We start from the raw sequence: 26,056 nt of genomic DNA on the forward strand, positions 1-26,056 counted from the left end.
GCTTCACAGTCCTCATCAGTTTCTATTTTCCTTAGCAGTTTGGCGTCATCAGCAAAGAAGCTCATGTAGCAGTTCACGTCCTCGTCCATGTCATTCATATAGATAGCAAACATTATTGGTGCCAGCACAGATCCTTGCGGTACTCCACTGATCACCTCTTTCCAATCTGAATATTTTTCTCTGAGCACTACTCTCATCTTTCTACCAGTCAGAAAGTCCTCTATCCATTTTAGTAGGTTTCCTTGTATTCCTCCTATGTGTTCCAGTTTTTTTAGTAGTTTTCTGTGTGGTACTTTGTCAAAGGCTTTTTGCAAGTCTAGGAATGCACAATCAGCCCATCCATTTCTTTCTTGCACTATGTCTATTAGTCTTGAGTAAAAGCATATTAAGTTTGTGGAGCATGATCTTCCTTGTCTGAATCCGAATTGTCTTGGGTTTAATATGTCATTGTCTTCCAGATGTTTTACCCATCTATTCTTGATTATTTTCTCACAAATTTTGGCTATGGTGCTTGTTAGTGATACTGGCCTATAGTTGGTGGGTTCTTCCTTGTTTCCTCCTTTGTATATTGGTACAATGTTAGCGTTTTTCCAGTCCTCGGGTATCTTTCCTTCTTTGAGTGAGCTGTTTATTAAGATGTGTATTTTGTCTGTTAGTTCTTCTTTGGCTTACCGGTCAAAACGTCCCCGGGTCATAACGTCCCCGGGTCAAAACGTCCCCGGGTGAGACCAAAACGTCCCAGGGTGAGACCAAAACGTCCCCGGGTGAGACCAAAAAATCCACCCTGGTCAACACGTCCTAACTAGGGACAAAACTCCATTCAATTCTTCCCATTATTATTACCATTTTAGAAGTAAACGTAATCTAAAACCAATAGCTTGTCATTTGTGCCATAAATTACCACTGAATTTGATCAATCGCTCCAACGTCGGTCGCGCCAGGGTTGATCGCGGCTCGCTGGGCGTAATTTCCACACACTCACATCACCCGACCTACGTTTATGCTGAAGTACGAGTATGGTATGATTGGAATTTGTAATAAAGTAAACTTGTGAAAATTCTGTGTAAATGTTGTGTAATTATGACATTATCTTAATAATAATTGTGTGTAACACTGTAAATACGGGCGCATCCGGTCGTGGCGTCACGATCGCACGTGTACTGTTTACAACGCAATATTTTGCGGCCCGCTTAAATAAGTATGCCTTAGTTTGAATGCTTGCATCGTTCAGCGCATGCACAGAATACTCAAATTATCTTGTTGTTGTGCAAGTGTATGCCCAATTCTTGAAATACAAACAAATTTTCACCGATTTAAACGGAAGTTTGGTTATCAACCTCGGCAAAAGAGTTTTCAGAGTAAAAATATTAAGGCAAGACATTAATAAACCATATTTTAACCTAAATAACCATATTTTTTAACCTATTTTCTCCCGGAAAAGAGAAACTTAAGATCGTTGATTAATTGATATTTGAGCTTAATGGCAATACATGTAGGCATATAGTCACGCGCGAAACCATGCGCGGCTCCGCTATCTTTTGCGCCCCGTTGGATTTTGATTTTTGTTTGGCTTAGTTTGAATGCTTGGAGGGTTCAGCACATTCGCTGGGTATTAAAATTATCTTGTTGTTCATCAAGTTTATGCCCAGTTCTTCAAAACTTTACTAATTCTTAGATTTCAACACAATTTTTGATATTAGCCTTGGCAAATTAGTTTTCCGAGTAAAAATGAAAAACCAAGAAACTAAATCATATAATATTTAATGTACAAATGTTGTTTATCAGCCTCTATTCTACCGGATATGAGCAACTTTGAAATTGTTGGTAATAGCGCATTTGTGCAATCTAAGTTTCTTGAAGCTTAGATGCCTATTCGACATATCGTTGCCATGGCAATGTGATAGGTAGTAAGAACGGTGTAAAGGAAAGTCCTGCATCGTTTTAGACATGCTCAGGATGTTTTTTGACCCATAAAACCCAAATATGCCAAGTTGCATGTCAGTTGGGCCAGCGGTTTGGATTTTATTATTTCTTAATTGACAACAGTTGCCATGGCAACATGATATATGTTAGTACATACATACATACATATACCAAGGCTTTTTCCCCCTTTCAAGGGAGGTAGCCAAAAAGGGAAAGGCATAAAAACAGTCCCACCCATTTCATCCCTAAATACACTCCACACCCCTCCAACCCTCCCTCTCATCTGAGCACCTCCTGGATGACGGGTCATCCCTGCACCTTGCCCACCGCCCTGGGTCAGAAGCAGTGTCGCAAGACACAGCACATCCACAGCAAGGCCGCTTCATTTAATCGGCGACCCCCCCCTTGCATATAAGGAGAGGACGGGGAGAAATCCCTTTGGGCTGCGTCAAAATTTGCTCACACATACTACCCCACCCCCCCGCCCATTCCTCCTCATGCAATCACAACATCATCCATATACAACCATTCTCCACTCACCTCTGTCTTCCGTCCTCTCCCTTCCTTCCTCAACAGACATTCCCCTCTTCCCCAAAGCCCCCTTCACCCCATCCATCCAACTCATCCTAGGACGTCCCCTCATGTTCACTCCCTCCACATCTGCCTTCCATACCTCTTTTACTAGTCTTTCTTCACTCATTCTTTCCATGTGTCCAAACCATCCTAATATTCTTTCATCAACCCTATCTCCCAGCTCCTTTTTCACCCGTTCTCCTCCTCACCTCCTCATTTCTCACTCTATCCAGCCTAGTAACCCCCACCATACTTCTCAGACACCTCATCTCAAACACATTCAAACTCCTTCTCTCTTCTTCTCTTATGTTCCATGTTTCTGCCCCATACAGTGCTGTTGGCACAATCACTCCTTCATACAGTCTCCTCTTCACATCCATTCCTAAATGGCTATTCCTCATTACACTCTTTAATCCACCAAGGCATTTACTCGCTTCTCTCAATCTACATTCTACCTCCACCTGTTAGTAAGAACATTTTAAGGAAGGTCCTGCATTGTTTTTGATATACTCAAGTAATTTGTTGACCCATAAAACCTTCACATGCCAAGTTGCATGTCAGTTGTGCCAGGGGTTTGGATTTTATTATTTCTAAATTGACAACGATTGCCATGGCATCATGATAGATGTTAGTAAGAACAGTATAAAAGGAAGGTCTTGTATTGTTTTTGACATGCTCAGGAGATTTGTTGACCCATAAAACCTTCACATGTCAAGTTGCACGTCAGTTGTGCCAGTGGTTTAGATTTTTTTTTCCTAAATTGACAACAGTTGCTATGGCAACATGATAGATGTTAGTAAGAATGGTATAAGAAGAAGGCCCTGCAATGTTAATGACATGCTCAGGTGATTCGTTGACCCATAAAACCTTCACATGCAAAGCTTCATGTCAATTGGGCCAGAGGTTTGGATTTTATTATTTCTAAATTGACAGCAGTTGCCATGGCAACATGATAGGTGTTAGTAAGAATGGTATAAGAAGGTCCTGCAATGTTATTGACATACCCAGATGATTTGTTAACCCATAAAACCTTCACATACCAAGTTGCATGTCAATTGGGCCAGCAGTTTGGATTTTATAGATTATTTCTTAATTGACAACAGTTGCCATGGCAACATGATAGGTGTTAGTAAGAATGGTATAAGAAGAAGGTCCTGCAATGTTAATGACATGCTCAGGTGATTTGTTGACCCATAAGACCTTCACATGACAAGTTGCATGTCAATTGGGCCAGCGGTTTGGATTTTATTGTTTCTAAATTGACAACAGTTGCCATGGCAACATAATAGGTATTAGTAGGAATGATATAAGAAGAAGGTCCTGCAATGTTAATGACATGTGCAGGTTCTTTGTTAACCCATAAAACCTTCACATGACAAGTTGCATGTCAATTGGGCCAGTGGTTTGGATTTTATAGATTATTTCTAAATTGCCAACAGTTGCCAAGTCAACATGATAGGTGCTAGTAAGAATGGTATACGAAGAAGGGCCTGCAAGGTGATTTTCTTGGTGACAATTACTTAATTCAGCATATAAGGGAGCCCATGGGATATGGAAACTTGCTCGATCTATTGATCACTAACCGTGAGAGCATGGTAACTAATGTGGAGGTCGGTGAATCTGTTGCAAATAGCAATCACAACTTAGTTAGATTCAAACTCCTAAAAAAAAATTATAATAGATACTTGTGTTTCTAAAATACCCGATTTCAGTAAAGCTCAGTTCATAGGACTGTCAGAAGCTTCAGCTTACAGATTGGGAGGCAAAATTAAACGAAAGACCTGTAGATCAGACATGGGAAATATTTCAAAATACGCTCACTAAGATGATTCAAACTTACATTCCTTTTAAGGACAGACGTCCCCCAAATCAGTCTCGCCCAAAGTGGCTCGACAAAGAAACTGAAAAAGTGTTGCTAAAAAGAGGCAGGCTTATAAGAAATATAAGTGCTCGGGTGCATCTAATGACTATGAAAGTTATGTATCAATACAGAGAGATTTAAAAAAGACAACAAGAAAAAGAAAACTACAATACGAAATGAACATTGCTGATAAATCCAAAGAGAATCCCAAAGAATTCTAAAGTTACATTAGAGATAAAAAAGGTTGTTAGGAATCACATTGGTCCACTATTATCTGCTGATGGTCAACTTGAATATTCAAATGAAGGAATGTGTAATATCTTAAACAATTATTTTAGCTCGGTATTCGTAAACGAAACACCTCAAAGTGAACTCCAAACTGAAACCAGTGCAAAGTCTAGGGTAAACTTACTCACTACAGTAAATATAACAAAAGAAAAAATTAAAAGGTGTATAGATAAACTCAAAGTAAAGTTAATAAAACACCAGGGCCTGACGGTTGGCATCCAAGAATCTTAAAGGAAATTAAAAATGAGATTGTTGTTCCATTAGATATTATTTTCAAGAAATCCATCATATCCGGAGATGTCCCAAGAGAATGGAAGCTAGCTAACGTTACTCCCATATTCAAAAAGAGGTGACAAAAAGAAACTAAATAACTATAGGCCTATAAGTTTGACTTCAATTGTAGGAAAAATAATGGAAACTATCATCAGAGATGCTATCGAACATCATTTAGAAAGTAACCATTTGATAAATGATAGCCAGCATGGTTTCAGACAGAAACGATCTTGCGTGACTAACTTACTCGAATTCTACAACAGTTATCTCGAATTATGACAAAAGAAACAATATAGATTTAATATATCTAGACTTTGCAAAAGCTTTTCATACTGTCCCACACGAAAGACTACTTACTAAATTAGCTTTACACGGAATAAGTGGTAGCCTATTAAGTTGGACTAGTAATTGGTTGAATGGTCAAAAACAGAGAGTTGTTTAAAATGGAAAAACTTCTAGATGGAAAAATGTTACAAGTGGAGTTCCTCAGGGTTCCGTTCTTGGACCACTTCTATTCATAGTATATATAAATGATATAGACCATGGACTAAAATCTACTGTTTCCAAATTTGCTGATGATACAAAACTGTGCAGAATGGCAAATGATCACTTAAACCAATTAGATATTCAAGAAGATTTAGATCAATTACAGCAATGGTCTGAAAAGTGGCCAATGAAATTTAACACGAGTAAATGCAAGGTAATGCACATAGGTAAAAACAACAGTAAGTACGATTACAAGTTATTTGGAAATTCGTTAATAAAAGTGGATAGTGAAAAAGATCTCTGTGTAATTATCAGTAACAACCTCAAATCATCCAAGCAGTGTATTTCAGACTCTGAGAAAGTAAACAAGATTCTAGGACTGATTGCACGATCTTTTTGATTTCAAAAGTCCATCACTCATTAACAAGCTATATAAATCGTTAGTTCGTCCACATTTGGAATATGCTGTTTCTGTATGGTCACCGAATCTCATTTAAGACATTGACAGACTGGAAAAAGTACAACGGCAAGCCACAAAACTGATTCCAAATATCAAAAATAAATCATACGAAAATCGACTAAAACATATGAATCTGTTTTCTCTAAAAAAGCGTAGACTCAGAGGTGACTTGATACAGGTCTTTAAGATTCTAAAGGGAATTGACAACATCAAAAGTGACAAAACTTTCACATTGAATGAGAATCAGACAAGAAACAATGGTCTCACACTATCCGGAAATAGATTCAATTTAGAAGAAGGTAGAAACAATTTTGCCAACCGTGTAGTTAATGAATGGAATAAACTTCCTGCACAAGTAGTACAATGTAGTTCAGTTCGAAGCTTTAAGACTCATTTAGATAAACACCTAAGCAAGATGCTGTAATGATTATACATACATACATATACTAAGGCTTTTTCCCCTTTACAAGGGAGGTAGCCAAAAAGGGAAAGGCATAAAATAATTCCCACCCATTTCATCCCTGAATACACTACACACCCCTCCCACCCTCCCTCTTATCTGAGCACCTCCTGGATGACAGTCATCCCTGCACCTTGCCCACTGCCCTGGGTCAGAAGCAGTGTCGCAAGACACAGCAAGGCCTCTTCATTAAATCAGCGACCCCCCCTGCATAAAAGGAGAGGACGGGGAGAAATCCCTTCGGGCTGCGTCAACTTTTGCTCACACATACTACCTCACCCCCCACCCATTCCTCCTCATGCAATCACAACATCATCCATATACAACCATTCCCCCCTGTCTTCCGTCCTCTCTCGTCCTTCCTCAACAGACATTCCCCTTATCCCCAAAGCCCCCTTCACCCCATCCATCCAACTCATCCTAGGACGTCCCCTCATGTTCACTCACCTCCACATCTGCCTTCCATACCTCTTTTACTAGTCTTTATTCACTCATTAGGAGAGGATTAGGAGAGGAACAGAAGGAGTAATTGGTGAGGAACAGTGTGGTTTTAGGACGGGTAGAGGTTGTGTAGATCAGATCTTTGTGGTAAGACAGATATGTGAGAAAGCTATAGGAAAGGGGAAGGATGTTTTTTGGGCTTTTATGGATCTGGAAAAGGCTTATGATAGGGTAGACAGAAAGGCACTGTGGGAGGTTATGCAGATTTATGGGATAGGAGGAAAGCTTTTGGGAGCTGTCAAGAGTTTTTATGTGAGTAGTAGAGCATGTGTTAGGATTGGAAATGGAGAGAGTGAGTGGTTTGAAGTAAAGGTGGGACTTCGTCAAGGATGCGTTATGTCGCCCTGGCTGTTCAGCTTATACATGGATGGGGTGGTGCGAGAGTTGAATGCTAGGGTAGTGAGTCAGGGATTGGAGATGGTTAAAGAAAATGGAGAAAAGTGGGAGGTGAGCCAGCTGTTGTTTGCGGACGACACTGCGCTTGTGGCAGGGTCAGAGGAGGGATTGAGGAAGCTGGTGGCAGAGTTTGGGAGAGTATGTGATAGAAGAAAGCTAAAGATAAATGTGGGTAAAAGTAAGGTGATGAGATGTACAAGGGGTGAAAGTGGCAGTAGACTGGAAGTGAACATTAAGGGAGAGCGATTGGAGGAAGTGGATAGTTTTAGATACTTTGGTGCAAGTGTAGCAGGAAAAGGTGGAGTGAAGGTGGAGGTAGAATGTAGATTGAGAGAAGCGAGTAAATGCCTTGGTGGTTTAAAGAGTGTAATGAGAAATAGATATTTGGGAATGGATGCGAAGAGGAGACTGTATGAAGGAGTGATTGTGCCAACAGCACTGTATGGGGCAGAAACGTGGAACATAAGAGAAGAAGAGAGAAGGAGTTTGAATGTGTTTGAGATGAGGTGTCTGAGAAGTATGGCGGGGGTTACTAGGCTAGATAGAGTGAGAAATGAGGAGGTGAGGAGGAGAACAGGGGTGAAAAAGGAGCTGGGAGATAGGATTGATGAAAGAATATTAGGATGGTTTGGACACATGGAAAGAATGAGTGAAGAAAGACTAGTAAAAGAGGTATGGAAGGCAGATGTGGAGGGAGTGAACATGAGGGGACGTCCTAGGATGAGGTGGATGGATGGGGTGAAGGGGGCTTTGGGGAAGAGGGGAATGTCTGTTGAGGAAGGAAGGGAGAGGACGGAAGACAGAGGTGAGTGGAGAATGGTTGTATATGGATGATGTTGTTGTTGTTGTTGTCGTTCCCTAGACTGTCTGTCCGAGCAGTCCCGTCTCCCCAAGGAAGGCCACAGCCGAAACTGGGTTTTCCCACAAATCCTTTATAGAGTGTATGTTGTGTTGTTTGCGTGCATGATTGTGTATAATGCAGTCTTCCATTATGTGTTGTATGGTATGGGGTGAAGTGTTACATCCTGGGCAGCTGTTCACAACACGGTCGTCCAGCCTCTTCTGGTAGCTTAGAAGTGCTGGGTGGTGACCGCATCGCAGTCTGGCCAAGTGGACTCTGTCCTTACGTGGGAGAGAGGATTCAGAAGGGTGGATATCAGGGGGTCTGGCATGCAGCAGTGTGTTGTCTTTCAGTGTGTTAATGGAACGTTTAGTGATATGATTATGAATATGTTTCCGGAGGCTGTTGTGACTGCATGAGGAGGAATGGGTGGGGGGGTGGGGGTGGGGTAGTATGTGTGAGTAAATTTTGACGCAGCCCGAAGGAATTTCTCCCCGTCCTCTCCTTATATGCAAAGGGGGACGGAGAGGGGGGGTCGCCGATTAAATGAAGCGGCCTTGCTGTGGATGTACTGTGTCTTGCGACACTGCTTCTGACCCAGGGCGGTGGGCGGGGTGCAGGGATGACCCGTCATCCAGGAGGTCATCATATCTTGTCGCACCAGAACCGCGTCCATATAAGGGCAGTTTCATTTGCTTCCCTAAGGTCTTGGTCGGAGCAATGGGGACTCAATGGACATTCCCGGAGGACGTGGACCATCGTCTGTACTTCGCCACAGGGACATTGGGGGCTATTGGTGTATCCCCACTTGTGTTTGTTTTCTTTCGTTTTGCCCACCTTGGCTCTTCCTCTGGTGCTCAGATGAGAGGAAGGGTGGGAGGGGTGTGGAGTGTATTTGGGGATGAAATGGGTGGGAGTGTTTTTATGCCTTTCCCTTTTTGGCTACCTCCCTTGGAAGGGGGAAAAAGCCTTGGTATATGTATGTATGTATTTCCATGTGTCCAAACCATCCTATTATTCTTTCATCAACCCTATCTCCCAGCTCCTTTTCCACCCCTGTTCCCCTCCTCACCTCATTTCTCACTCTATCTAGCCTAGTAACTCCCACCATACTTCTCAGACACCTCATCTCAAACATCTCTTCCTCTCTTATGTTCCATGTCTCTGCCCCATACAGTGCTGTAATGATTATAATTTATTTCATATTATTTATTTTTGTTTTGTTATAATTTGTCTGTTTGATTTTCATTTATTATTAGTTGTGTCAATTCATTATTTACTGTTTACCTGTTTGTTTTGTCATTCAACACCTATGCATTTATTTGTGTGTTTTGTTTGTTGCCTACAATTGGGCCAGCAGTTTGGATTTTATAGATTATTTCTTAATTGACAACAGTTGCCATGGCAACATGATAGGTGTTAGTAAGAATGGTATAAGAAGAAGGTCCTGCAATGTTAATGACATGCTCAGGTTCTTTGTTAACCCATAAAACCTTCACATGCCAAGTTGCATGTCAATTGGGCCAGTGGTTTGGATTTCATTGATGCTAATCTGAAAATTGACAACTTCATGGTTGCCATGAAAAGGCAAATATGGTATGATGGAGATGTCTCACATTGTTTTTGACATGCTCGTGTGATTTGTTGATCCATAAAACCCAAGTATTCCAAATTTTAATAAAAATGGACCAGTGGTTTAGAGTTAATGTGTATTTCTTTACCGAAATCTTTACAAATTACTACCCTTAATTCTAACATTTTGTTATGGTAAAGTCTAGCCAAAAATGCAGGCTGAAAAATAATTTTTCTTTATTTTGTGCCCATACCTAAACACTGATCTACTACAGAGGTGTGTGCATTATGTGACATATTTTCTTTAAAATGTGTGATTTCCATATAATTTGATCACGTTTTTATCCTCTGCAAAATTACCGACCATTGCTACGAATACCGTCCGACTCGCTAATTACCGACCAAACCCGAACAAGGACGGTTTTTGCTCAAATGCACAATTTTATATAAAAAAGTGTGACTTTCACTGATTAATAACAGACCAAATCCGAACTAGGACGGTTTTCACTCCAATGCGTAATTTTATACAAAAATTGTTGCATAGTGTTGAATTATTTTCTTTAGAATGTGCGATTTTCACTGACTAATGACAGACCAAATCCGAACAATGACGGTTCTTACTCAAATGCGCAATAGTGTAGTTTGATCCATACCACCAGTGATCATAGATGGCGGGCTGGACGAATCGTAGCTATGGTCGGTAATATGGCAGAACGCAACCTCTTTCATATGAATCAAACTCCAAACACACACATACCCGAGCTACATTTATGCTGAATTACGAGCAAGGTATGAAAATTCTGTGTGATCCGTACCACAGTGGTGTGCACATGTGGGTGGGAGTTTTTGCATGCCAGCTTAACCCTTCTTAGGTAAAGTGGGGTCAGACAGACCCCATGCTATTTTTTTTTTTTCTTTTTTTTTACTTTTGATATGCTAATATATTACATATAGATATGTTCTCCCATATACCATCTTGACGAGTGGAGTAGTTTAATGGGGTGATAGGGTCATTCCTGAATCTTGCTCTATATAAGCTTTATAGAGCTTTTGGGCCCACCCGTCCCCACTTTACCTGAGGTGTGAGTAGCGTGGGGTTTGTCAGACCCCACTTTACCTGAGGTGTGAGTAGCGTGGGGTTTGTCAGATCCCACTTTACCTGAGGTTTGTGAATGTCATATGACATTCCGCCACATTTTTTGATTAATTTATCATTTCCCCTCTTTTGTTCAAATTCAATTTGTATCACATATAAATGCTTAATATTTTCTGTTCTGTTAATAATATGTTTCTTCTCACACACTATTCTCATATCATCATAAAATGAGACATCTCGCCACATTTTAGGACACCTCAGCCACTCTATTCCCACACATTTGTTTAAATTTAATTTGTATCACATATAAATGTTTAATATCTTCTGTTCATATGTTTCTTCTCACACACTATTCTCATATCACAAATCCCACTTTTGGTATATCCAATAAAATATGTTCTTCATTATCACTAGCATTATGTATGAATTGCTAGACTCATGTTCTCTCGAGAAAACGCAAAACCCTCAGAGACCAAAATTCCGTCAACGAAGGATGGGGTTTTGCTGAGTCAGGATAGGAGTGCTTAAGAGCCATAAAAACTTATAAATAACCTAGTATCAACCTTCCCTGAAAATGTCATTAAAACCCGTCCATAATTTTTGCGTAGTAAAGTTGGTCAGTCAAAATAATTACCTCGGTTTATGAAAACACATTCATTATTCATTTGTTGTAGCTCTGCTTTTCCTTAAAGATAGTTGGGACATTGGTCTCTACAAAATGATGATGACCAACCGCTTCATATTTCATGTTTTCAGTCAAGTACCCTCTAAAGTCAGCAATACCTTATTTTTTTTTGTAATTTCCATATGTAACAATTAGTCACTTTTAAGCATGTAAATGGAAGAAGATAAGTTGAAATTCTTAATCATTTTCTCTTTGAACATATATATAGGTTCTAGTATTTTTATTTTCCTCTTTGCATTATAAACTCCGGACAAAAACAAGGCATCGTATTATTTTAGGTCTTTATTTTTGTTTCCACTAATTTACATTATTCAATTAATAAAAGTTATAAAAAGTTAAATTACTCCAAAGTCGGCGCCATAATATGAGAACATCTTTTGAGTAGCTCCTTTGCTGTCTTGTCACCGGCGATGTACTCGTCCCACAGCTCGAAAAGCTGACCCTGGGCCTGACGGTACTGCCTACGTTGCCGGCGTTTTAATTTATTTTCTGAAATAAGACGTACCTGGAGTTTGATTAAATCCGACTGTTCTTGGAGAAGGTGAACAAGTTTGTAAAATGACAGGTTCGATCCCTTTGCATGGCGATTGAGCATCCCGTGCCAGCCTTCGACGTCGTTGTTGGTCCGTACGGCTTCCATGAAGACGGACCAGGTCCTCGGCGTCCAAAAGCCCTCGATCCAAGTCTTCCGGACGTAGTCTGCAAACTCTGCCAGTCTGGGTGTGGTTGCTTTCTGTGATAGGTTGAAGAAGATTGCAGGAATGTGATCAGAGGGGAGGTAAGGAAGGGCAAGGAACTGCCGGAACAGTTTGTGACTGGGGTAGTCATTTCTGTATGACGGCGAAAGTCCAAGTTCTTGCACCTTCCTCCACAAGCACTGGGTCCAGTGGAAGGCACATCCCATAACGCGTACGTTATGGAGGACAAGAGGGATAGCCTCCCACACGGCGCGCTCGAAGTCGAGTACGACTTTCTCCACTCTGACTGTCCCGCACATTAGTTTGACTGCTTTCAGAACTTTTCTATAGTCCTTCTTCCTTTTCCCGGACATCAGCACCAAAGCAAGGGGAACTTGCTTGATGCTATCGTCACTGCGAACGAAGGCATGGACTGTAAATAGCTGGGAGAATGGCTCCTTCACGAGTTTAAAGGTGCCATCCAAGTACCATGCCTTCGCGTTCGACAGCAACTCCACCATCATGTCCGATGCAAACACCAAGTGCCTCTTGTCCCCAACTCTGACGTCCTTTCGAAGGAAACCGTCCTTCACGAAATTGAAGTCGATCTCGAAGTCGAGTGTGGCCGGCTCATCCGGTCGAAGCTTCTGGCGGTGCCGGTTAGCAGCCCTGGCAAGATTTACTGGTCTCGACAGGGCAGGAATAGGAACATCTCCGACTTCCTTCAGCAGTATTTCTTGGACGATTTCTGCCGCTGGTGTGAAGACTGTTTCAGTGGCCTTCGATTTTACTTTCCTCCGAATCTCCGTTGCTGCTCCTGCGCCAAGTTCTCCTGGGTGGATGTGGGTCTGGGAACCTCTGGTGAAAATGCTTCCTTTCTGGAGGACCGACGCTTTGCACCAGATGTTCTTATTTCTGACACTGCACGTCCACGTTCTGTTGCCGTTTCCTCGCAGTGTCTTCACCGTGTACGTGTAACCGTTGACATCCGCTAACTTGTCCTTCCCTTTGTTGGAACCATCTGCGATTATGTTGTATGTCGTCGCTGGCCTACAGACAGCGACGACGTCGTTAGGGGCTTCTTCTTCAATGGACGATTCTATGACCGGTGCAGGCACAGAGAAACTGGGTAGGGTTGGGTCAAAAGATTCGTCCATGCCTTGCTGTTCCTCAGCATCGTGGGGGTGGGAAATGTCCATAGATTCTGGGCCGAGTCGAGTACTCTCGGCTGCGGGCGCAGTGGCTACCAGCTTGCATGGCAAGCACGTCCACTCGATGTCGGTTCCCTCAGACACAGCTTTTCTGTAAGCTGGACGACTGATACCAGTCGTCACACTTCCTGTGTTGCCACCGATTGCAGCCATCACAGAGCAATCCTTCCTGCCTCATCCTCACTGGTCTTTGGCAGGCTATGCAGTTTTCTTGATGTGCCATCTTAGCTCACTTGGATTGAAATGAATGTCTTTGGTTAGTTAGTTTATTATTTAACATTAGTACATGAATATATACACAATCACATACACGTATGTATATATACTCGTACACACATATACTTATAACCATATACATATACATATAAAAATGCGCGGGCCACAAGCCCGCCGCTGGGGCTTACGCCCCGATATTTTGCTACCATGTTTCAGCGAGGGGGCGGAATGTCTCGCATGATGGTTAGCAATTTGCTAGGTGTGTTAAGAGCCCGCCTGACCAAATAGGCGGCCAAAGCTTCCTCATCCTGTGGGCCCTCGATGGGTTGCTGTCTTAGTTGAGCTGTGGCGGGGCAGTGAACCAGGTAGTGTATCAGCGGTCGACGGCTCTGGAGGCCGCAGTGTTCGCACTCCTGACCACTGAACTCGGGTCGTAGCTGCTCCAGCGTGCCGTACCCGAGCCGGAGCCTGTGCAACCAAACTTGGTCGGCTCTAGTTAGCGGACGGCCGCATTGTAGCGGCTGGTAATTTGTGGTGGCAGCGTACCATGCTGCCTGCCGCGAGGTTCTCTCCATGGTGCGATGGTGGTGATGAGCGGAGTGCCAGGTGCTCCGCTTAGCCTGCGTCTTGATCTGCTGCAGGCTGGGGAGGACGTAGCAGGATACTGCGGGCATGGTGCTAGCTGCTCGGGCTGCTGCATCCGCCAACTCGTTCCCTCGGAGCCCCACGTGACTGGGTACCCAGTTCATCCGTCTCTGCGCGCTGAGCTGAATGGATGTTACCAGCTGGATGTTGTCGGTGGGGCTGGCTTGCTGGAGTGTCTGGAGGGAAGATTTGGAGTCTGTGTGTATAATTACCGCACCTTCACGATGGTGAAGGGCGTGCTCCAGGGCTTGTTGTATGGCAACTAACTCCGTCTGCAGGGTAGAGCAGTGGTCGGGGGTCCTCCATGACAGCGTCTCCCCGCCGGTGACTGCCGCCGCTCCGGTCGTGCCTCAAACAGGGTCCACAGATCCGTCTGTGTAGTACACGGCTCCCCCTGGGATGCTCGCCTGTGTCACAGATGCCAGCGCGTGTAACCGCAGCTCGTGTTGTGTGCACTGTGCCTTCCTTGCTGGCGGGTTGTTGATGATGATTTCGACGGGTGGGGGCTGCCATGGGGCCGGTACAACGTAGTTTGCAACGGCCAGATCCGGACTCCACATGGCTATTTGACCGTCGTCGAACAGTGCATTGGTGGCGTCAGCTATCCTCCGTAGCCAGGTGTTTGTGCTGAAGAGGTCCCGTCGCTGCGGTAGGGTCCTTTTGATTTTGGTTCGTGCTATGGTCTCCCTGTCTTGTCGGAGGATCTTAGCCACCCGGCAAGTCGCAATATGTTGAACCCTGGAGGCCAGAGGTACCAGTCGAGTCTCACTTTGCATTATGGACATACTGGTCCAGCGAGGTGCCCCGAGCATGGCCCTCATGGCCTGGTTCTGGATGCACTCGATCCTCCTTTGTTGGGTGGGTGACAGGGAAACCAGCACGACAGCGCTGTAGTCAATCAACGAGCGGACGGCCTGTATGTAGTACAGGCGCAGCACGGCATGTGAGGCTCCAGAGTGTGTCCTTGTCATCGCCCTCATGACATTGATTCTCGTCCTCGTCCTCTCCCTTAGGTAGGTGACCTGGGTGTTGAAGGATAAGCCTTGGTCAACCCATACTCCCAGGTACTGGTACGAGCTGGTCCAAGCCAGCTGGATACCCTGAATGTCCGGGGTGGTGGCCTTAAGCATCAAGGCCTTGGACTCCTCAGCTGAGATCTTGAGGCCCAGTTCTTCACACTTGTTAGAGATAAGATCAAGGGCCTCTTGTGCTCTGGCGATCCTATTGCCTCGGGTTTTGTCCGAGACGACAAGAACCAGGTCGTCGGCATAGCTGAGAAGCGCCGTGCCACCCCGGAAGGGTAGGCTCACCAACTGTTCCATTAGGAGGTTGAAGAGGACGGGGCTGAGAACCCCACCCTGCGGAGTGCCGTTCTCTAGGTCCCGGTAGGCTGAAAGATGGCCTTGGAACCTGACCCGGGCGCGTCGGTGTAGCAGGTAGTCCTCTATCCAGGAGAGGAGTCGTCCCTGGATACCCCGCTGTACCAGCGCATCTAGGATGGCGTGAGCACTGGCTAGCTCGAACGCTTTTTCCAGGTCGAGGAAAACGGCCACGGCAGGGCGGTTGTCTATGTGACTCAGGAGAGTCATGATGCTGTCGGCCGTCCCTACGCCCTTGGAGAATCCGAAGATGTGTGGGTGGAGGGGGTCCAGACGCCACATGAGTCGGGTGAGTACCATGCGCTCTGCTGTCTTGGCCGTGCAGCTCAGCAAGGAGATGGGACGTGGCTTGGAGGGCTCCCTGGGCTTAGGGATGGGCTGGATGTCCGCTCGTTTCCAGGTGGTTGGGAGACGTCCTACCAGCCACGAATGGTTCATCAGGGCCAGTAGTGCTGCCTCCCCGGCAGGCCCCGCGTGAGCTAGCATAGAGTAGGTCACGCCATCCGCTCCCGTAGCCGTATCTCTACCTTTCTTGGCCCGGGCCAGTTCTTGTGGCGTGAAAGGTACATCGGTGACGTCAGGTGTTGCTCGCGCCGTACCGACGGCCTGCTCTCGTGCTCGCCTGAGCTGCTGCTGGAGGTTCTGCATCTGTGCGGGGTGCTGGGAGTTGGCGCACCGTGTGGCGAACATATCCGCTAGTCGTTCTGCTTCCTGTTGTGGCTCTGGGTGTGAGGCAGGACGAGGGGCGCGCTTCCCGGAAGCCGTCCTCAGTTTGGACCACAAGTCTGCCAAGCTGGTGTGCTGGGAAAAGCTGGCACACCACTCCAGCCATTTGGCCTCCCGTACCCGGCTTGAGACTTGTCGAGCGTGTGTAACCACTTCCTTCAACAATTGTAGGTTAGTTGAAGTGGGTCGCTTGCGGTACAGCTTCCGATGAATGTTGACCAGGTGATTCTGCTCCCGGACTTCCTCATTGTAGAACCACCAGTTCCGACGCCATCGATGCCCTGGATCTCGTCTGGGGATGGCTGCTTCTGCTGCTGTTTTCGGGGATGGAATGGGTGGGAATGATTTTATGCCTTTTCCTTTTTGGCTACCTCCCTAGTAAGGGGGAAAAAGCCTTGGTATATGTATGTATGAGTGATTTTGTATAACACCTCTCGTTTCTATCATATCATTAAAGCCAGTGTGAGTAAAACTCATGTTCATAGCAAGTAATTAGATTTCAACAAAAACCCACTGTGTTGGATAAGAAGAAATGAAATAAATAGATTCCATATATTTCGATCACGGACTGTGATCCTCTTCAGTGGAATACAGAATAGAGGAGCAAAAGGCAGGTCTTATAAACTCCTCTTATATGAAGAGGATCACAGTCCGTGATCGAAATATATGGAATCTATTTATTTCATTTCTTCTTTTCCAACACAGTGGGTTTTTGTTGAAATTTACTAATGTGTTACGACATTACTTTGTAGTTAAGTAATTAGATATTATTGATTTGTAATCAGTCAGAAAATTATTCTTATGAAAAGTAAGTACTTTAGTGAAAATAATTCAATTCGTATGAAACTGCAAAATTGCGACCTCATACGGATCCGAAATACAACCGTAGCCCGTCTTGAATATAGAGAATAAAATTGTTAATAGCAATAAGTGTTATTTTTGTCCGTCTGATAACTGACAAGAGTTTCGATTGAATATTTCAGTATCACTTAATGGACAACTCATATATCATTAACTGATTCGGACATCGTGTCCGCCATTGTACAGAAACCTTTTTTATTCTGAAGGAAATAAGATATTTCTTGATAACACATTTAATTAATAAAAAGATGTTCTCGTATTATGGCGCCGACTTTGGAGTAATTTTACATAGCATCATTTATATTATAAATGTATGTTATGAATTGAATAATGTAAATTAAGAGTGTAAACAAAAAGACCTAAAAGAACACGATGCCTTGTGTTTTTGTCCGGAGTGGATAATGCAGAGAGAAAATTACTAGGAAAATAAAAACACGAGAACCTATACACACACCACAGTAGTAGATCAGTGGTGGTATGAATCACACAGAATTTTCATAAGTTTACTTTATTACAAATTCCAATCATACCTTACTCGTAATTCAGCATAAACGTAGGTCGGGTATGTCCGTGTGTGTGTGGAGTTGGATTCATATGAAAGAGAAGTTGTGTTCTGCTAAATTACCGATCACAGCTACCATTCGTCCAGCCCGCCATCTATGATTAATTTTCTTATTTATTTAAGGGTTTATTCAACAAAATAAAATACAATTTATACATACATATATACATTTTTTTTTATACAAAATTACTTCTTGAAAAGGGAGAGCGTGAAGCAAAGCTTATGGGGACTTGCTCTCCCTTTTAAGGAAAGAATTATCTTGATTTATTTTTGTTACATGTTAGTATGATATACATACACATATATATGCAAAGAAATCACAAAACACACGTGATAAAATATTTTTGCAGAAACCACCGGGAAATTGAAAAAACAGATACCGAACGTTTTCGTCTATTTAGACATTTTCAAAGGTACCTTTGAAAATGTCTAAATAGACGAAAACGTTCGGTATCTGTTTTTTCAATTTCCCGGTGGTTTCTGCAAAAACACATATATATACATATGTACATACACATACACACACATATATACATTATATATATATTTATTTTTTTGCGATAAGATGTGACACGACGCCTTCTTACTCCGACCTCACGTAGGAATCGGGGTCACGTGTGAGCATCGCATCTTGTGGGGGGCCAGGTGAGGTGTGAGAGGGCAGGTCTATTGTTGACGGGACGATAATTGCTTACTGCACGGATCTGGGTCACTCACCTGCAGGAACAAGAAGAAGAAGAAGAAAAAGCGGTACATGACAGTTTGTCCATGAATACAATCACGAAATGGACCTGAAATGTTTAGTATACTAATACTTATAGATTAATTTTTTTTTTTTAAATATCGTTTGAATGTTGATAAACATTTTGTCGTAGGTAATTCCTTTTCAAGTTTATTCCATGTGTTAACACCTACAATAGATAAGCATTGGCCGTTTTTGGTTGTTCTGTACCGAGTTTTAAAGAAGTCATTTGTATCCCTAGTCGCATAGCGAGTTTCGAAAGTTGAGTAAAATTTCAATGTTTTGATTCATTTGTTATTATAGATTTGGTGCATAACAATGGCAGTTTTGTACTTTAAGTCCATGAATTTCAGTAGATTTAGTTTTCTAAATAAATTATTTGTATGTTCTAAACGACCTACATTGCAGATTATACGCAGTGCCTTTTTTGTGAGGTAATTATGCGTTGAAGATTAGTTTGATAAGTATTACCCCAGATTTCTGAACAGTAGTTTAGGTATGGTAGTAGACTACAATAAATGGTACGTAGGGTATTTTCATTGAAGATATTTCTCATTTTATGCATTATTCCTAAAGTTTTGGACATCTCATTTATCACGTAATTTATATGATGTTTCCAATTAATCAAGAATTTCGTTGTTTATTTTGATCGGCTTAGTGCTTTCTTTATTTTTGTAGAGAAGCAGGTAGTTAGTTTTCGATACATTTAAGAATATTTTATTGGCTGCAAACCAGTTAGATAGCTGATTTGTTATGACGGTATTTTTTTTTTACTGAAAATCTCAACGGCTACGCAATCAAATAGGTTTTCATGCGAATTAGTGGATTTATTTATTAGTTTGCATGATTTTTTTACGACATAAAAAATACAAGGCATAATCCTTCATTTTTCGTCTATTTTACGTTTTAGTACGATTCTGGTCATTGTTTCTGTGGATACATAAAGATTATAAATTACTTAGTTTCCTGCCATAAACTTTCAGACATACATATGAGAATCACAGAGCATTAGAGACATGCATTGTTTCGGATTCTCTATAAATATGAAAGAAAAAAATAGAAAATATATAATAATGAAATAAAAAGAATCCACTGTCCTATGCGACTTCGAACAAGCAGTTATCTGTGCTGTAAGGGTTGTCCCTAGTGAGCACGTTCAAGTTCGTGGGTGCTTTTTCCATTTGACCCAGAGTACATGGCGAAAAATACAAGAACTTAGTCTTGTGCAGCTGTTTAGCAAAAATGAAGATATGAAACTCTTTTGTGGGATGCTGGATGCGCTCGCTCTTCTGCAACGCTGTGATGTTGAGGATGGGTGTCGGTGGCTGAAGATCTGTGGTCCAAATCCTCATGCATGAATAAACGATATTTTAAAAAAATCATAAATCTATAAGTATTAGTATACTAAACATTTCAGGTCCATTTCGTGATTGTATTCATGGACAAACTGTCATGTACCGCTTTTTCTTCTTCTTCTTCTTGTTCCTGCAGGTGAGTGACCCAGATCCGTGCAGTAAGCAATTATCGTCCCGTCAACAATAGACCTGCCCTCTCACACCTCACCTGGCCCCCCACAAGATGCGATGCTCACACGTGACCCCGATTCCTACGTGAGGTCGGAGTAAGAAGGCGTCGTGTCACATCTTATCGCAAAAAAATAAATATATATATAATGTATATATGTGTATGTACATATGTATATATATATGTGTATGAATATCATACTAACATGTAACAAAAATAAATCAAGATAATTCTTTCCTTAAAAGGGAGAGCAAGTCCCCATAAGCTTTGCTTCACGCTCTCCCTTTTCAAGAAGTAATTTTGTAAAAAAAAAAAAAATGTATATATGTATGTATAAATTGTATTTTATTTTGTTGAATAAACCCTTAAATAAATAGGAAAAATAATCATAGATGACGGGCTGGACGAATGGTAGCTGTGATCGGTAATTTAGCAGAACACAACTTCTCTTTCATATGAATCCAACTCCACACACACACATACATACCCGACCTACGGTCACACTACTTAGCGACAACTAACAAGAACTAGTGTCAACTGCATTAATTAAACCGACAACTAATATTTTTGGGCATAAAATGTATCTTGCAATGATGTATTCGAACCTAATTTGATACGATATACACACCTAGATTTAATTTAGCGACAACTAGCAAGAACCAGCCACAACTAACAAGAACTAGCGTCAACTGCATTAATTAAACCGACAACTAATATTTTTGGGCATAAAATGTATCTTGCAATGATTTATGATGTATTCGAACGTAATTTGATACGATATACACGACCTAAATTTGGTGTAAATTACCAACTCGCAATGGTTAGGTGGTTTACATCGGTGCCCGGACAAAAGGTCCCCGAACAAAATGTCCTGAAATCTGCACCCCTGGGACAAAATGTCCCCAACGGCCTAGGTGGGTGGTCAAAAGGTCCTCAATTTTTTTTTCTAAAAATTTGTCGGGTGTGTTTTACCTTATTCCTTTATATGTTTTTTTTTTTTGTGAATTTTTGGTTTTTAACTTGATTTTTTTTATAGGCATACAATATAAGTTCAATAAAGCATAATCGTGTGCTGTAATTGTACTCATAATTTGCGGAATGAAGATTTAAATAAATTACAGCAATGGACTGAAAAGTGGCTAATGAAATTTAACAAGTAAATGCAAGTACGATTACAAGTTATTTTGGAAATTCGTTAACAAAAGTGAGTGGTGAATTTTTGTTTTTTAACTTGATTTTTTAATTTTCTTTTATAGGCATACAATATAAGTTCATTAAAGCATAATTGTGTGCTGTAATTGTACTCATAATTTGCGGAATGAAGATTTAAATAAATTACAGCAATGGTCTGAAAAGTGGCTAATGAAATTTAACAAGTAAATGGAAGGTAATGCACATAGGTAAAAATAACAGTAAGTACGATTACAAGTTATTTTGGAAATTCGTTAACAAAAGTGAGTAGTGAAAAAGATCTCGGCGTAATTATCAGTAACGATCTCAAATCATTCATGCAAATGATGAGTTTTATGATAAGGACATTTGGGAATGATATTGTAAATAATATGTAGAGTATAGAATCCTATAGAAAGTATCATTAGAGGACTTTTTCATTCAGGATTATGGTAGTATGGTAGATCAAAGGAATAATCAATTCTATATACAAATTGTTAATCAAATGAATCAGACAAAACAATACGACTTCAGTTCACATGTTCACCCATAGGTAATTATTTAATAAATTGGTGTGTGGTCAAAATGTCCACAATTTTTTTCTAAAAATTTGTCAGATGTGTTTTACTTTATTCCTTTATATGTTTTTTGGTGAATTTTTGTTTTTTAACTTGATTTTAACTTTGTTCGCCTCTATAATCTGGTGACCGACTACAAGGAGGGCACGAAGAACATCCCAGAGTTCCTGCGTGGCATCAGTCACAACCTGCGTGGTGGCCAGCCCAACGTCTAGGCTAAATACAATTGACATTGTATCTAGCTAAATACAATTGACATTGTATCTAGCTAAATACAATTGACATTGTATCTAGCTAAATACAATTGACATTGTATCTAGCTAAATACAATTGACATTGTATCTAGCTAAATACAATTGACATTGTATCTAGCTAAATACAATTGACATTGTATCTAGCTAAATACAATTGACATTGTATCTAGCTAAATACAATTGACATTGTATCTAGCTAAATGCAATTGACATTGTATCTAGCTAAATACAATTGACATTGTATCTAGCTAAATACAATTGACATTTCTGAAACGTTTGCTTACACAATTGGCTCATAGATTGCTGGGTTGGGTCGTGTATAAGATATTTAATAAAATATCAAATGTCAAACATTATTGTACTTTGTGTTTATATATAGAGATTCTCCTGAATTTAAGGGTTGTTATAAAACCACAATTAACTATGACCCAAAATGTATAAACAGTTGATAAAAATCAATATTTGTTGAAAAAAATTGGGACATTTTGTCCTAAATATTGGGAACATTTTGTCCCGGGGGGTGCAGATTTCAGGACATTTTGTCCTACATTCGTTTACATCCTGATGAGGCTCACTTCCTTCTAGAAAAGCCTTTTTAACACGTCCTCCGAAACTAATCCTTGAAATAAAGTAAATCATGCAAGAATGGATGAAAGCTATTGTGCAGCAAAATCACAAGAGAGAATCTAAGAGGAATTTTATTAATCATATTTATTTTGTTTTTATTTTGTGTTGACACTGAGTGCCAATTTATCTTCACTTTTTCTTCAGATCAACAGTTGAGTTGATAGTTATTACTGAATTCTCATCAATTTTCGCAGTACCACTGACAGCGAGATGACACCGAGTTCACATGACTTCGGCCCAGGGTTTTTATGGATCGATATCGCCGGTGATATATTATTCTTTTGATAATATATTTTCTTTCGATAATACATAAATAATATTAGCAGTCCTCCAAATGTTGCTATCATTGTTTATTTATCATTGAAAGAATATATTATTAAAAGAATGTTAAAAATTACTTATATATCATTTCAAGTAACAATATTTTTCCACATACTGTGTGAAAATGAAATTTATGAAACAGATTATCTAAATTGAAATTATACAACTTTCATGTGTAGTGTAATTGTTGCACAAAAAGTTGCCTAACACTGATAACATATTATAACAAGGAGCCTATGGTTGGGTTGTTCAAAAAACTAATTCTGGCGTTAGTTTATTTTGATGTTAAATGTCATGGTAACGCTCTGTGTTACCATGATGTTTAATGTCAAGATACATTTAACGCCAAGATAGTGCAAAAATTTGTTTTGAAAAAGCCAGCCTAGAAGTTCAACATCATTAGTGAGCATGCAGGAGGGAAGCCCATCGAATGTAGGATGTTTCGGCCACAGACGTTTCGGCCAGAACTCTGCAGGGTAGGACGTTTCGGCCAGTCCTCCAAATGTTGCTATTATTATTTACTTATTATTGAAAGAAAATATATTATCAAAAGAATTAAAAAAATTCTAATATATCATTGCAAGTAACAATACATGTTCATATTGATTCCATACTATTTTCATATTATCACATTTCTTACTATACGGATATTTGTTGACTAAAAAATTCGTTGCTGCCAAGGGTAACCGGTCAAAACGTCCACACCTACGAGACAGAACGTCCACACATACGAGTTGGAACGTCCACAAATGTAGGTCAAAACGTTCATACCTTGCGTTATACAAGTTATTGTCTTTCAATTTAGTCAATACTCCAAAAAGATATTTTATTCATGAGATCCACGATATATGTAATCTTTTTAGTAGGCAATATTTAATTAATTTAAGAGATTATTGTAAATTAAAAGTCGCATAGATTTTTTTTTTAGCTTGTATTAGCTTATGATGAATTGATGATGCAAAAATCATTGTGTATTGCGAAAAGTGATGCGAATTCAGTAATTAGTGTCATTTCAACTGACGATTGTTGAGCGTGGAAAGGTAATGTGAACTCTGTGTCATCTCGCTGTCAGTGGTACTGCGAAAATTGACGAGAATTCAGTAATAACTATCAACTCAACTGTTGAATTAAAGAAAAAGTGAAGATAAATTGGCAATCAGTGTCAACACAAAATAAATATGATTAATAAAATTCCTCTTAGGTTCTCTCTTGTAATTTTGCTACGCAATAGCTTTCATCCATTCTATTGTACATATATTTTGTCTTGCATGTTTTACTTTATTTCAAGGATTAGTTTCGGAGGACGTGTTAAATAGGCTTTTCTAGAAGGAATTGAGCCACATCAGGATGTAAACCACCTAACCATTGCGAGTTGGTAATTTACACCAAATTTAGGTCGCGTATATCGTATCAAATTACGTTCGAATACATCATAAATCATTGCAAGATACATTTTATGCCCAAAAATATTAGTTGTCGGTTTAATTAATGCAGTTGCCGCCAGTTCTTGTTAGTTGTCGCTGGTTCTTGCTAGTTGTCGATAAGTAGTGCACTGAGATTAGTTGACGCTACATTCATCGGCAAATAAATTAAATTTAGGTGTGTGTATCGTATCAAATTAGGTTCGAATACATCATTGCAAGATACATTTTATGCCCAAAAATATTAGTTGTCGGTTTAATTTATGCAGTTGACACTAGTTCTTGTTAGTTGTCGCTGGTTCTTGCTAGTTGTCGCTACGTAGTGCGACCCCCGGACCTACGTTTATGCTGAATTACGAGTAAGGTATGATTGGAATTTGTAATAAAGTAAACTTAAATTCTGTGTGATTCATACCACCACTGATCTACTACAGTGGTGTGTGCATGTGGGTGGGAATTTTTGCATACTAGTTTAATATCATGACATAATTCTGCTGCACTTCTGAACGTGATTGAGTTTTTATTTTTCATTGAATATATATTCCTTCAGAATAAAAAAGGTTTCTGTACAATGACGGACACGATGTCCGAATCAGTTAATGATATATGATTTGTCCATAAAGTAATAATGAAATATTCAATCGAAACTCTTGGCAGTTAATGATGCAACCGTATTCTTTATATTTTTTTTAATATAAAATTGTGCATTTGAGCAAAAACCGTCCTTGTTCAGGTTTGGTCGGTAATTAGAGAGTCGGACGGTATTCGTAGCAATGGTCGGTAATTTTGCAGAGGATAAAAACGTGACTTATCTTTGATCAAATTATATGGAAATCACACATTTTAAAGAAAATATGTCACATGTGAGCAAAAACCGTCCTTGTTTGGGTTTAATCGGTAATTAGTGAGACCGACCGCTAATTAGCTAACGCATACATCTCAAACGGTGCAGAGTACGTGCATGACTTTGTATGTGTATACAACATTGAAGACACCTGGTCATTCATTCACGGTTGTAGTCTTCTTAATTACAGATTAGATGTGGTTTATCAATTATTTTCATCGTAAACAGACAAGTACGTTGCAGAACGGGGACGTTTTGGTACTACCACACCGGGGACGTTTTGACTGGATAGCCTTCTTTGCACTCCTTTAGAATCCAATTTGCAATACCATCCGGGCCATGTGATTTTCTGACATCCAGCCTTGATAGATGTTCTGATATTTCCTTTAGTGATGCTGTAAACTCATTCATGAGGGGAGATTTCTTGTTTTTATCTATGTCACAATTTGGTATTTTCTCTCTGGTGAAAACAGATTTAAAGTGATTGTTCAGAACTTCGGCCATCTCTAAATCTTCTGTGTATTCTATGTTTCCTTGGCATAGTTTCACCATTTCCTGTTTGTTTTTAAGTTTACCATTCACATACCGATAGAATAGTTTGGGTTGCTCTTTGCATTTGTCTATAATATCCTTCTCATGGTTCCTTTTTTCCTCTCTTCTCACATTAACATACTCATTTCTATAGTTAACATAAATTTGCCATTTGCTTTGTTTTTTGTCTTTTCTCCACTTTTTCCAAGCTTTGTCCCTTCTGTCTTTTGCCTCACTGCATCTTTTGTTGAACCAACATTTAATGTACTCTCTCTCTCGCTTTTGTCTTGGTACATGCCTGTTTACACCTTCATTGTAGTTTTCCATCAATATATTCCATTTCTCTTCCACT

General features: G+C 40.6%; 1 protein-coding gene across 11 annotated transcripts in view; it reads right to left on the reverse strand.

Annotated features, from left to right (window-relative positions):
* LOC143022627 (uncharacterized) overlaps positions 1-26,056 on the reverse strand; it is a 179,800-nt gene that overhangs the window by 23,047 nt on the left and 130,697 nt on the right. The gene's annotated exons all lie outside the window — the stretch shown is intronic.

This window comes from Oratosquilla oratoria, unplaced genomic scaffold (assembly GCF_046742065.1).
Source record: "Oratosquilla oratoria isolate Oo_2021 unplaced genomic scaffold, ASM4674206v1 SCAFFOLD129, whole genome shotgun sequence".
Classification (NCBI taxonomy): Eukaryota; Metazoa; Arthropoda; class Malacostraca; order Stomatopoda; family Squillidae; genus Oratosquilla; species Oratosquilla oratoria.